We start from the raw sequence: 13,355 nt of genomic DNA on the forward strand, positions 1-13,355 counted from the left end.
CCCTGACCGGGACTAGAACCCGGTGTGCCGTCGCCGCAAGGTGGAGGATTAGCCTAGTGAGCCGCGGCGCCGGCCGAACTTGTTTTTTTTTTTTTTTATACATGCCTTTTTGGTCATACTGGAAAGCCCAAAATCCCTTCTAGGGAGAGATCTCAGCCTAGATGGAAATCACTGTCCTCATGGCTCCAGGACAATTTTCATGCCTTCCTCTAATTTAGACAAATACTAATCTAGAGTTTTGGGCAAATCAGGGGAATATTGGCTGAGCAATAACTGGCCAATCAGTAGAGATTCATCTTAAGGATATCTCCTCTTTTCCCAAATCAAGACAACATTCCTTAAAACTGAAGGTTCAAAAAGGGTTAAAAGCCATAATATTTAAAGTCACAGGGATTTTTAAAGCCATGCAATAGTCCTTGTGACACTCCAATCCTAGGAGTCCAAAAACCTAATGGAAAATGGAGGCTAATACAGGATCTCCAACTTATTAATGAAGTTGTGATCCCCATTCACCTGGTGGTCCCTAACTATTACACTTTACTAACCCGAATTCCATATGGGGCTAATCATTTAGTTTCAGACTTAAAGGATACCTTTTCTGTGTAACTTTACACCCTGACTCCCAATATTTGTTTGCTTTTGAAGATCCCCTCGACTCAGTCCACACAGTTAACTTGTACACTGTATTGTCGCAGAGTTCTGAGACAGTCAAGATTTTTTTGAACAGTGTTGTCCCAAGACCTGTTGGAGTTTTCCCATCCATAAGCCATTGTACTACAGTAAGTGAATTAAATTCTCATCTATGGTTGGATAGAAGAGAATTACCAATGAGGTAGTAATGTCCTTTTCAGCCTTTTGGCAAAAGAAGTGATAAAGTCTAGAAATCTAAAGCCTAACTCTACCAATCTTCCATAAAGTATCTAGGCTTAACTTTATCTGAAAGAACTTGGGTATTGGGGGAAGACAGAATCAAGCCAATAGCCACCTTTCCATCCCTTAAAACACTTTAACAGCTTAGAGGGTCCCTGGCAATCCAAGATTCTGTTGACTCTCAACCTCCCAAATATTGGGAAATACCCTGTTTTTTGCATGAACTAATAAAAAATATTCAGACATACTCATGTTTTGACATTGGGCTCAGAGACCAAATAGGCCTTTTATCTAACATAAACAGGGCTTATTCAAGGTCTTGACTTAAGCATCCCAATGAGCAAAATCTTCAATCTCTAAGTAATGGAAAGAAAAAAGATGGCTTTGGGGATGTTGACTCAGGTTAAGGGACCAGTTCAGTAGCCTATAGGTTATCTTAGGAAAGAACTTGACACTATGGCCAAGGGGTGGCCATCCTACCTCCAAGTGGTGGCAGCTATCATCCTTCTAATCCCTGAAGTAACCAAACTGTCTCTGGGACAAGATCTAATAGCATACACTCCCCATAATGTGAGAGAGTTTTTAGCCTCAAAGAAAGCTTCTGGTTAATAGAAAATTGCCTTTTAAAATACTAGGTATTACTGCTGGAGGGCCCTGCAATGAAGATCAAGGCTTGCTCCTCTCTTAATCCAGTTACTTTCCTCCCTGAGGAGGTGGAAAGCCCAGAATACGACTGTGAACAGGTAGTCCTACAGTTACAAGCAGCCAAAGAGGATCTAAAGGAGACCCCTGCAGAGAACCTGGGCTGAATTCTCTTCAATGACTGGAGTTTCTTTGCTGAACAAGAAAGCTGCTGGGCTGGATTTGCCATAGTTACCTTAAATGAAACCATCACGAGCTCTCATCTTCTTCCTGCACGAATGCTCAATTGGTAGAACTGCAGCTCTGGCAAGAGCCCCTAAGCTGAGCAAGGGTAAATATTTGCACAGATTCTAAGCAAGCCTACCTAGCAAATGAGTCCTCTACCAAATACCATCAGGAAATAAGATCCATTATGATTTTTCAGTGTGCCTCTCTCAGGAAATATCAGATATACCCTGTTAAGGGACACCAAAAGGGGACCAATGAAATAACTGAGGGAAACTAAATGGCAGTTTTGACAGCCAGATCAGCAGCCAAGGAGAGCCTGTAGAGGCCCCTTTGATTTGGGAAAACTCCCTACAAGAGATCAAGCCATTACGCCTCTGAGACCCAGAATTACAGTCTCCAGTCCAATGAATAACTTCAGTCTGAAGGAATATCCATGTTTCTTCCTCCTGCGAGTGGAAGGCACTTAAATTCTCCATCAAGTAACACCTTTTCAGCTGGTCCAGGGGCTATTGATGGGAAAGGGACTTCCTCAGGAATATAAAACAGGTTATAGGAGTCTGTGAGAACTGTCTTCGAAACGACCCCTTTAATCAAAGGCTTCCCCTGCTCAGTGCACATAGAAAATAAGTTTTCCAGGGCAGGACTGGCAACTAGATTTACTCACATGCCTCAACAAAGAAATATCCAATACAACTTGGTATGGATGTACACCTTACTAAATGAGAGGAACTGAGACAGCTACTGAACTAGTAAAGCTACTAGAAAGCTATTGAAGTAGAAAAGGTGCTGAGCTCTTGGGGCCAACGCTGTGGCATAAAGGCTAAAGCCACCGCCTGCAGTGCTGGCATCCCATATGGACACTGGTTCAAGACCCGGCTACTCTGCTTCCAATCCAGCTCTCTGCTGTGGCCTGGGAAGGCAGTGAAAGATGGCCCAAGTACTTGGGCCTATGCACCCATGTAGAAGACCTGGAGGAGGCTCCTGGCTCCTGGCTCCTGGCTTCAGATAGGCATGGCTCTGGCTGTTGCAGCTGTTTGCAGAGTGAACCAGCAGATGGATGACCTCTCTCTCTCTCTCTCTCTCTCTCTCTGCCTCTCTTTCTCTGTACAGCTTTTTCAAATAAATAAATTTAAAAAAAAAATAAGGTGCTGCTGCCGGGGCTGTGGCTCAGCAGGTTAAAGCCTTGGCCTGAAGCGCTGGCATCCCGTATGGGTGCCAGTTCTAATCCCGGCTGCTCCTCTTCCAAGCCAGCTCTCTGCTATGGCCTGGGAAAGCAGTAGAAGATGGCCCAAGTCCTTGGGACCCTGCACCTGCGTGGGAGACCTGGAGGAAGCTCCTGGCTCCTGGCTTTGGATTGGCACAGCTCTGGCCATTGCAGCCATCTTGAGAGTGAACCAGCGGATGGAAGACCCTTCTCTCTCTCTCTCTCTCTCTACCTCTACCTCTACCTCTCTCTGTAACTCTGTCTTTCAAATAAATAAAATAAATCTTTAAAAAAAAGGTGCTTATTGCTACCATAGACTCTCACTTTGGATTTTCTAAGAGCCTACAAAGTGACAAGATCCTTCAAGGCAAACATCATTCAGGAAGTCTGTAAGGTGCTATGTATACATTATTATCTCCATTGTGCGGGGAGGCCCAAATCATCAGGGAAGGTAGACACCATCAAGAGACACCTCAGGAAGCTATCTCAGGAAATTCACTTTCACTGGATTTCTCTCTTGCCCAAGGCCTTGGTGTATATCACAAATACTTCCTCAAAGTTAGGTTTGAGTCCTTTACAAAATGCTGTACGGCCCTTTCGTGACTAATGATCTCCTAACAGACAATGAGAACTCATACATGATCACATGTCACAGCACTTGCCAAATTCCAATAGGCCATTTAAGATATCCTGGAGACAAAACCCAGAAGACACAATCCAGGAGATCAGGAAGCCCTAACTATATCCCAAGAGACTCAGTGTTAGTCAAGGCCCTTCCAACTCCCTTTTCAGAAGAGGGTTGGGAGGGAACCTATACTGTGATTCTTTCTACTTCTACTGTGGTACAAATGCCCAGAGTATACTCCTGGATCCACTAATCTCAAGCAAAAGCCTGAGTTTCCTAACCAACTTGATTAGATCATGGGCGATGACTTTGACACCCTCAAAGAGGATAATCCTGTCAAGCCACTGAAGTACTCAAGTTCCATTTTTAAAAAGATAAAAGAAATCTATGCACACTCCTCCCCAGCCTTCATCACTCAATCCCATCATCCCTCAAGTCCATCATCAAGTTTCAATTATTTTGCGAATATCCTTGCTACTTGGAGTGTTAGCTCTTTTCATCTTATTGTTCACTAGTTTACCTCCAGTGAAGTGCCTTGGCTTTACAGTGCCATGACTTTAACCCTGTTGACTATACACAACACAGTCATGGCTTACATTTCTGGGGACACGCCAATGACAACCCCCTCTTAGAAAGACTGGGAGTGGGATATTCCATTTACAGATGCCTCTTTTGGTTTCTATCTCCCCATTCTTGCCTAGATCCATCCTGAATCTTATTATACAGGTTCAACAGGGATGAGAGGCTATGGTAAGAATCACTTAATCTCAGTAAACTTCCATTAACTCTTTGGGTTCTACAGTCTTGCAGAATCATTAGGTGTTAGACATCCTTACAGCCCAGCAAGGCATAACATGTGCATTATCAAATGAAAAATGTTGCTCTTGGATTAATACCACCCATCACGTGGAAGAAAATCTACAGATTCTAAAAGACAATATCAGGCTCATAGATAATCCAAGAAAACAGGCAGGCTCAAGTTCTAGCTGGCTATAGTAGCCTCTTCTCCTCTTTAGGACTCTCTAACATATGGACATGGCTTTATCCATTCCTAGCCTAGCTTTGTATTTATGTGATACTGCTTATGTTTGGGCCCTGTATACTTAACCCTCTTGTATGGCTTTCATCTTTTCACCTAGAGTTTATTAAACTCCAGAAGGTCCTGAAAATGAAACTAGGGATCCAGGCCTTCTGCCAGGACCCTGCTACAGACCTCTAGAGGAAGCATCCTCAGGGCTGTCTCCAATGTAGCCCCCTCCAGCTCAACATAGCCAGAGCAGCCATTGCCCCTTCTCTGTATCAGCAGTTGGGGTTACCTTCAGAGGAACTCCCATTTATCTATTGATAGGGACATAGATTCCTGGCTGGGTAGATAAGGATGGGGGAGGGGGAGCTCTCCCTACCATCCGGAGATGAGTTAAAGCAACTGGGTTTTATAATGGACTTCTGTGACTGGAGATTTTTCACCCAACTAACCAATCAAAACTATCACTTCTCAATCTTTCTCCTATAGTAATCCTGAGAACGTCCCCTTTTACAGCTTGGAAAACCCAAGACAATCAGCTTTCAATGGCTCCCTCCTTCAGGGATCCCAGTCAGCGCTGTGAGTAGCTTTTGCTTTTGTTTTTGCTTCTCTTTTCACTTAATAAACTCCTTCACTTTTCTCATTCTTTGTCCATGCTTCTCATTCTTCATGGATATGAGACAAAGAACCAGGGAGAGAAAAAAATTATAATCTAAAAGAGGTATAACATTTCAAAAATTCCATGAAAAGAAAAATCTGCAATATTTCCTGGGGACAAGACACAAACCTGAGTGATCAGAACCACATATTCATGCAACAAATTCACCTTCATGCTTTGAAGCATTGTGCATTAGACACTGCCTACAACAGAAAGATAAGGTGGATAAAGAACAAATACTGTGTATTTTTTCTCTCAAGTAACTCAACATTATACTGAAAACTGTCAATGCCTATAAATATTTGCTTCCTATAACTGTTATAGTTGTGTAGGCTTTTGGGAAAGAAGTTAATGCTATTGTCAATTTTTCTGACAATACCAGAATAAGAAACTCTGCTTCTAATATCTTGTTCCCTTCTAATCCATTGTTCATTTTCCCAAATTACAAATTGTATTATGTCACATTGTTGTAAAACTGTCTGAATCACTCATTATATTTTTGAAATCTACACTCCTATGTACCTTATGATCCCTGAATGTAAATGATGTCTATCTACTTCCTTGCCTTTAATCTCACAATTCTCCTCACAAATTTCTTTTTTCTCACTGTACTAAAATGTATTCCTCTCTTGTTTCTATATGTTTACACATGCTAGTTCTTCCTCTGAGAGAACTCAATTCCCTACATTGTTAACATACATGCAGAAAAATTTTAGAAGGACAAACAAGAACTCATAAATCTAATCAATTTATGTAAGAGAGGCTAGGATCCTGGTACTCAGGGGAACATGTTTTATTATATAAGTTTTGTACAGTTTGGACTTTTGTTTATGGTATGCATATATTAACTCTTAAACAAGGTTTAATTTTAAACAAGGTTTAATTTTATTTTTTTAAAGCTTGGGTCTGATGTTTTTAAGTTTTTAAGGTATTTTCATTTTATTTGAAAGGCACAGAGACAGAGACAGACAGGCCAGGACTCCAGTAAGGCACTCTGATATGAGTTGCGGGCATCCCAAATGATGACTTAACCACTGAACCAAATGTTTACCATTAAAACTCTAATTTTAAAAAGTAGGCTAATAGGGGAAGGTGCTGTGGCATAGTAAATTAACTGGCTCTGGCATCCCATATGTGTGCTGGTTTGTGTCCCGGCTGCTCCTCTTCTGATTGAGCTCTCTGTTAATGGCCTGGTAAAGCAGTAGAAGATGGCTCAAGTGCTTGGGCCCATGCACCTATGTGGGAGACGCAAGAGAGGCTCCTGGCTCGGGGCTTCAGATCAGCCCAGCTCCAGCCACTGTGGCAATCCGGGGAGTAGAGCAGTGGATGGAGGACTTCTCTCTCTCTCTGTCTCCTCCTCTTTCTGTCGGTGGCTCTGCTTCTCAAATAAATAAATAAATAAATAAATAAATCTTTTTTACAAAACTAGGATTAGAGGGAGTATGAGAGAAAAAGTAACAAACCCAAACTAAACAATCACTTCCATTTGTTTTCCTCTTGTGATTACCCACTGAATATATGCTTTATTTTAGTACAACTGGAATCTACTACAGATTATTTTTGAATATTATGTTTGAGGTAAATATAGCAAATAAAAGATAAAATATTTGAAAGAAACATTTAAGTTCATCAATCCAGGTATATTTGATGTCTCTCCTTTTTAATTTTATGAAGAGATGTTTACAGTACTTTAATTCTTTACTCACTGTTTGAAAATCCACACTTCTGCATAGCCTCCCTACCTTATCAAGTGACTGTAACATTCTGTTATCTTGATCTATAGTGTTTCCTTTAATCATTTCCCTACCAGGAATAGACTTTTTAAAACTATTTGTTCAATTTTTAAGCCTTGAGTAGCTGAAGTTCTATTTCTGTCAGTTTACCAGTAGGTGGTGCTGGATAGTAGCTGTAAATAATATGTTTTCGAATATATGCAATACTAACATCCTTTCCCTACAGTGATGACACTGAACTAAATCAGGGAAGTGGTTGAAATTGTTTTTCAAGTAGTGGGGATGGGTTTCCACTCTTCTATCTGCATTCTCTTATATTCTCCCTCTTGTAAGCAACTCCAAAAGTGTTTTCAAATGATTGCCTGGAATGAAGGTTATTGTCTGTGGTCCTGACAGCAGATTCAGAGTGTCAGCAGGGGTCCCTGCCTCTTGATAGAGCACCTACCACAGGCTTCATCATATTCTGGCACTCCAGACTTTGAACCACTGTGCACTGAGCCCTGCTATGTGACATGCTCCGTCCCGAATCTCTCCCATGGATCTTCTCAAAGTATTTCTCATGAATGTGTCCATTTGTATAATTATTCACATGTGAATGAGTAGATGAGGCGGTGGATTCATGATCCTTTCAAATTTCTACAACTGACAGACTGCTACAGAAAGAGCCTGCACTTACAGCTGGAGTTAGTGAATTTAGTGCCATGAAACATTTGTTTACAGATCTGTAAAACAGGAAGGTCAGTGTAGATCTTGACACCAAATTTAAAAAATACTTTTCTAACATCAAAGTTATATTTATATTGAATTAAAAGACAAATCAATGGTTCCCAACACAGTTGTGGACGCACTATTAAAACAGCAAATACAGAACAAAACTGAAAGAAAACTTATTTTCTTCCATTCCTCCCTATATCCTACGCCTTTCTCCTCCCTTCTAATTAAGATTTCTCCTCCTTCTAATTTAAGATTCAGAGTTCTTGTCCTTATACCACTCTCGAGTTTTCTGTTTCTTTGATTTTCAGTACCACATAACGCTGCTCATTCTGGATTAATTACCACTTTGCAGGAGAAAGCAGGGGCAGAGTCATTTAAATCACAAGCTGCTGTGTCTAAACAGGTGTTTCATATCCTCCTAGGATTAGCGTTTAGCAGGAAGCAATGTTTCCTATATGTAATCTCACCCTTCCAAATCCAGGCTAGTGTTTTATCTGTGTGGCTATTTCAAAGTAAATACTTTCTTTTGCTTTTGCTTTTTTATAGGTAGCAGAAGGCTAATATTTTTAGCTATTTCTTCTTAAAGGAGTTGCTATTCCGTCATTTGCTTTCTGGAATTTACTTTTGAAAAATCTGTATAACTTGCAGTTAGCCAGTTTATTAGCAAATAAACACCTTGTGGAAAGGTGTCGCACATGGAGGTGTTTCATTTTTCACTTTCTATTCTAAGACCTCATGGACCATGACCTGGCTATTGTCTTGTACATGGTTTTAATGGATTTAAAGAAGAATGTTGTGTTTAAAGAAAAATTTTCTAGTAGACTGATTTGGAAGGGTTTGGGCTGGCTACTGGTACTTTGGCTTACTCAGCTGTCACTATGGGCAATGGAAATATGAATGGCTTATCATCAAGATATTAAAAAACTGAAAATGAGAATTATTGATCGTACATGAAGATGGCCAGTATTTTACACAATTAACTAATCTCTCTTTTATAACTGGTACAATATTTCTAGCATGCCTGACTGCAGGTATAAGCAGACAAATTTAGAGCTAAAACTATTCCTGGATTCCTAGTATTTTTGACAGTCCCATCAACTAAAATTCTGCAAACATTTCCACTGTCTAGGTTTCCGGGGATAGAGCTAATGAACCAACATGGAACAAACTGAGTTAGACTGATTCTGCAGTACTGTGGTGTTAACTCAGAGGGCAACCCTGAGTTAACCCTGGAATCCAATGAACAGGCATCTCTGGAACTTAAATGAGTCCTTCTCAAGAAACATTAGGTGTATGTTTGACTTTAGAGACGTCTACTTGTGAGTCGCAAGGCACCAAGCCTGATCTGACTATCCTTTTGCTACTTTGGCAAATGCATTCTTCAAGATGATGTGTGTTAGGAAATTCATGAAGCTATCTTTCCAAATCTGCTGACTGCTAGTTCCTGCCATTGGGGATACCGTTAGACGTGTCCTCATTGCTACAAGGCAAGTCACATGCTTGGTGCTGGCCCAAACAATGCCATAACCACCAGTGGAAAAGTAGGCAGCCTGCCAACTACAGGACAAGCATTGAAGTTTGTCTTCCATGCCCACTACACCATAGCTTTACCTATTAAGGAGTGGTTTTTGTTTGTTTTTAAAATATTTTATTTTATTTATTTGAAAGGCAAAGTTACAAGGAGAGAGAGGGAGAGACAGAGAGAGAGAGGTTTTGTATCTGCTGGTTCACTCCCCAAACAGCTGCAACAGCAGGGCCTGGGCCAAGCCAGAGAAGGGAGCCAGGAGCTTCATCCGAGTCTCTGACATGGGTGCAGAGGCCCAAGCATTTGTACATTTTCTACTGCTTTCTGGGATACATTAGCAGGGAGCTGGATTGGAAGTGGAGCAGTTGGGACTCCAGCCAGTGCCCACATGGGATGTCAGCACTGCAGGCAGCGGCATAACCTGCTACACCACAGCATCTCCTCTTAAGAAGTGTTTTGACTCTTATTTGATCGATCATAGGGTATAGCCATCTCTAGTAGATCAGGGGGATATGTACTAGCTTTTTCAAAAATCTGTGATCAAAAAGGCCAACATGAAGTAGTGTAGCAGTGGTTGAGTACACAGGCTTTAAGGGTGGGCATCTGGCTTATCAGTTGACTCCCATGTGCTGTATTAGAGTGTCTGGATACAGTATCTCCATCTGGCTTCTGACTCCAGTTTCTTCTAACGCAGACCCTTGAAAGCAGCAGTGTTGGTTCAAGTGAGTGAGCTCCTATCATCCGTGTGGGAGACTTGGCTTGAGCTCTCAGATCTGGGTTTAGGCCAAGTCCAGCTCCGGCCACTGCTGGGATTTGGGGAGTGAATCAGCAGACTGGAACTCACTCTCTTTCCCTGCCTCTCAAACAAAAAAGTAAAGAAATAAAAAAGCACAGGTTACAGAAACAGAACTTATCAATTAATATCATAGTTCACTCTCTTTTTAAAAAAGATTTATTTATTTATTTGAAAGTCAGAGTTAGAGAGAATGAGAGGCAGAGAGAGAGAGAGAGAGAGAGAGAGAGAGAGAGATCTTCCGCTGGTTCATTCCCCAGATGGTCACAATGGCTGGAGCTGGGCTGATCCAAAGCCAGGAACCAGAAGCTTCATCCAAGTCTTGCATATGGTTGTGAGGGCCCAAGCACTTGGACCATCTTCCACTGCTTTCCCAGTCACATAAGCAGGGAGCTGGATTAGAAGTCCAGCAGCCAGGACTCTAACTGGCACCCATATGGAATGCCGTTGTGGCAGGTGGCAGTTTTACCTGTTACACCACAGTATCAGTTCGAGTTCACTCTTTTACTGTGTATTCCAAGAAACTAATTTAACCTTTCTGTGCCTATATTTTCTCATCTATAAAATGGGACTAACAATCCTTTGTATATCATTGGATTGTTCTGAAGATGATATAAGATTTAAAGCATATTAAGTCTGGTGCATAGTGAATCTTTTAAAATATTAGCTATTATAGTCTGGCTCAATCAAATTGTTCCTTTATAGGTGGAGTCTCAAAGGTCTAGGAAACCACAACCACCAGGGTTCACACAGTGGCATTTGTGTGAAGATAATGTTATTTCTCAAGCATAATAAAGACCATATTTCTCATGGCCTGCACCAAGCACCTCAAAACACACTACACTATACTAGAAGTTCTTTATTGCCAGTCCTATTCCAGGATTCATGCCTTTAGGTTCAGAATTCTAATATAAATCAATCCTTTCCCCAAAAGTTACTCACAAAAGTATATGTTTTAGGAAAAAAAAAAGTAAATTTTTATATAGATGGAAATTGAGTGAGTGCATTTACTTTTTTTTTTTTTTTTGACAGGCAGAGTGGACAGTGAGAGAGAGAGACAGAGGTCTTCCTTTTCTGTTGGTTCACCCCCTAGTGGCTGCTGCAGCCAGTGTGCTACAGCCGGCGCACCGCGCTGATCTGAAGCCAGGAGCCAGGTGCTTCTCCTGGTCTCCCATGCAGATGCAGGGCCCAAGCACTTGGGCCATCCTCCACTGCCCTCCTGGGCCACAGCAGAGAGCTGGACTGGAAGAGGAGCAACCGGGACAGAATCCGGTGCCCCAACTGGGACTAGAACCCAGGGTGCCGGCGCCACAGGTGGAGGATTAGCCTAGTGAGCTGTGGTGCCGGCCAAGTGCATTTACATTTTTAAACTACAAAATTATTAGAATTAGTAGGTGTATTTAGCAACCTCATTGGATAATTTACTTCTGTTTATTGGATTTAACTAAATAAAATTTTGAGAGACATTTTTTATGATAATATATATTGCTTGGTATAAAACCACTAAAAAACACGCAAAACATATGTAAACAGCACAGAGAAAATAAAGAACATCTTATTAAATGGATACATGGTCATGGGTTGGAAGACCTGCTGTTATTAAAATGTCAGTTTATGGGCTGGCTATAGCTCAGCGGTTCCTTCAATACAGTAGCTACTTAAAATGTCAATTTATTCTAGATGGGCAGCTGTGAATGGTTCTACAGTACACATCTGCCCAGGGTTAGTTCCTTTTTTTAAAAATTTTTTTCTAGCCTACAGTTGAATTTTCCCACCAATGCCACTATACCAGGCACACAGGAAGGGTCCATAAGATTCTACTCCTTCTTCTCAGCAAAAGACCAAAGCTCTTTATACAGAACTTGTCATGTATTTTTTAAAAGATTTTATTTTATTTGACGGGCAGAATTACAGACAGTGAGAGAGAGATAGACAGAGGTCTTCCTTCCATTGGTTCACTCTCCAAGTGGCTGCAAAGCTGGATCTTCACCAACCCGAAGCCAGGAGCCAGGTGCTTCCTCCCAGTCTCCCATGTGGGTGCAGGGGCCCAAGCACTCAGGCCATCCTCTACTGCCCTCCCAGGCCACAGCAGAGAACTGGACTGGAAGAGGAGCAACCGGAACTGGAACTGGCGCCCAAATGGGATGCTGGCACTGCAGGCGGAGGGTTCACCTAGTGCGCCACGGCGCCAGCCCCGTCACGTATCTTAATACTCTCTGGATGACCTAAGACAGAATTAAAACATGAACATTCAAAGGGATCTGCACCTCTCTATCAAAATGCTCAACCTCATGTCCCAAATCTGCACAACCTACATAATCACAAAGCAGAATCATTGATCTGTGAACACCCCTGTCCGAATCACAGAGAGTCAATAACTGAAATCCAGACAGGGAAATCACTGAATTCCAGGGGGATGAATGGGATCCCCATGTCAGGATCTGAACAAGAGTACATGACCTACTTATTTTTACCATGTTGCAATCAGCCCTTAGAAATAAACAACAAACACAACTCCTCCTGTCTTTCAATAGGCCCTTGGTGATTGTTTTTTTCTCCACTTTTTGTTTTCTCTGATATCCCTGCCTACTGACATCACCATGTCTTTCAGCCCTCTGATTGTCTACCTCCAGATCTCCTTTCTGACTTCATTTTTCTCCACATCTTTCTGCTAGCTTTGATATTTCCTGTTGCTTTGATAGAGACATTTTCTGCCCTCCTGTGGTCTCTGTCTGTCCAATCTTTGAAAAAAAACTCTTGAGAGGTGGGGCTATTTCTGAATATTTGTTTCCCCCTAAACTTCACAGAAACCTATTCAGCAATGCGATGTCAGAAGGGGTGGATTTGATAGGAGGAGTCTTCAAGAATGGGGTGAGTACCCTTATAAAAGGGGATTCAGAGAGTCCCGTTCTCTCAGCACGGATGACACAGTGAGAACCATAAAGTGAGCCCTCTCTAGCCTTGAGCACGACCTTCTCAGCTTTCAGGACTGTGAGAGATGAGCCTTTGTTTCCTATAAGCCATGTGGTCTATAGTATTTTGTTACTGCAGCCCAAATGGACTAAGACAGATAGGAAGTGGGACATCATCTAAAACAAATACAGAATAGAAAGAAAGAGAGAGGGAGGAAGATGTAAAAACTTGTTTATGAAAGTTAAGCCTCCATGTTAGGGAAAGCTTAGGAAAAATAATCAGTTTTAACCATGGAGTGTCTGAAACAACGGGCAGAGCAAGAGCAGGAGAAAGCAGTGACAGAGGATCGTGCTGCTTGGAAGTGAGGATAGAGAGATCAAAAAACAAAGCAAAGTGACACTGCCTTTTCTTCAAGGAGAAGACTCT

This window comes from Lepus europaeus, chromosome 13 (genome assembly GCF_033115175.1).
Source record: "Lepus europaeus isolate LE1 chromosome 13, mLepTim1.pri, whole genome shotgun sequence".
In the NCBI taxonomy this organism is placed as follows: Eukaryota; Metazoa; Chordata; class Mammalia; order Lagomorpha; family Leporidae; genus Lepus; species Lepus europaeus.